Genomic DNA, 1,561 nt, shown 5'->3' on the forward strand with positions numbered 1-1,561 from the left:
CCTTAGGCCACTTGAGCCACAGGCGCCGAGCCGAGATTGCCATTTTCTTAGGTTGGGTTCACAGAATGGTAAATAAAATACTTTAAGTTTGGAGTTTTCTGCAAGAAATCTCTGGAAGGCAAAGGCAATCTCTGTGGGTGACATAATCACACCCACCCTGAGTTAGAGCAATTATTCCCACATTTCATGGTTTCCCCAGAAGGACAGAGAGGTACTTCTGCAGAAGACAGAGCCAGTTATAATGAAACTGCCTGCAAAGTTTTCCTGAAACCTTGAAGGGAACCTGTGGCTGAGGTTTGAGAATTCAAATGTGCTCCCTTGGCTAGTAACTCAGAGGGCACTGGCAGAAAGCAGAAGTGGCCTTGCCTCCTACGCCCCTTCCCTGCATATCAGAACTGGGCGAACCCTGCAACACCCTGGGGGCTGGCAGCTTCCCAGGGGCCTAGTAAGCCGTGGTGTGGGTGGGTGGCTGTGGGTTGTTTGAGCCACATGCTCTATTGGTAATTTGTGGTGAGGATGGGGCCACCGCTCAAGAGGCAAATATTGCCACTGTCCTTGCCTTCTCCCCAGAGTCATGATGTCATCCCAAATGTCACAGCTGCCTTGCTCTGTGGATGGCTGGCTATTTCTTAGCTTTTGCCTCTCAGTGTAAGTCCTGTAGCCTTTGAGACCACACTGTCCCAGAGCAAGGGAGAAAGAGGTGTTTCTCTCCATTTCTTCTACTTCTCAAGTGATGTGGTGGTGACATCAGACAAGCCTGCAAGACAGCGGTGTGATGTTAAATGCTTAAAAAAATTAACACATGTGTTTATTGTAAATTTTACTAATAAAAAGGATGTGTAATGTGTAATTTAAAGATAATAACTAAACATGCAATACTCTGTTGTAAATTTAGTTGATTGATTCTTAGAGAATGCTTTCATCGACATCTCCCAAACTCTTGTATTTGGAGCCAATCTATAGTCTTGATTTAACCATGATTTGATAAAGGGCATTATGTCTCAACCTGCAGTGCTTTACCCTGTGTAGTGCTGAAATCCGACATGTAGTCTACTGTTAGATGATTTCTCATACAGGTTATACTGATCAGATGGAAGCCACTTTCAGGTTCAGCCTTATACACGTAGAAACTTCACTCATAGCACAATTTAAGGTCAATCTACATTATTAATATTTCCTCTATCACTTCCTTATGTTCAATGAACAAAATGATAAACACGCCCTTGTTTGCAGCATTTTCTAATCTCAATGGTGTGAATTTTAAGCTCCCTCCATGGCCCATTTTAAGTCAGCAGCGTGACATCAACATGACATCACTGCATGCAGAGTCGGGAAGAAAGTGCAGCAACCACCGTGATGGAGAGTTGCTGCCACACAGACGCAATAGCTGCATCTGGCCTGTTTAGGTGTTAGCAAAATGTACAATAGTAGAGTAGTCGGTATGTATGTTGAGTGTTCATTACATTTAATTTTAATATAACTTATTTAATTACAAGTCTATGTAATTTAATTTTAAAGTTTTAATGAAAAGAGTATGGTTTTTCTCTCTGGGTCAATCATG

The sequence above is a fragment of the Otolemur garnettii genome, unplaced genomic scaffold (genome assembly GCF_000181295.1).
Source record: "Otolemur garnettii isolate 467f Iridium unplaced genomic scaffold, OtoGar3 scaffold00217, whole genome shotgun sequence".
NCBI classification, from domain to species: domain Eukaryota; kingdom Metazoa; phylum Chordata; class Mammalia; order Primates; family Galagidae; genus Otolemur; species Otolemur garnettii.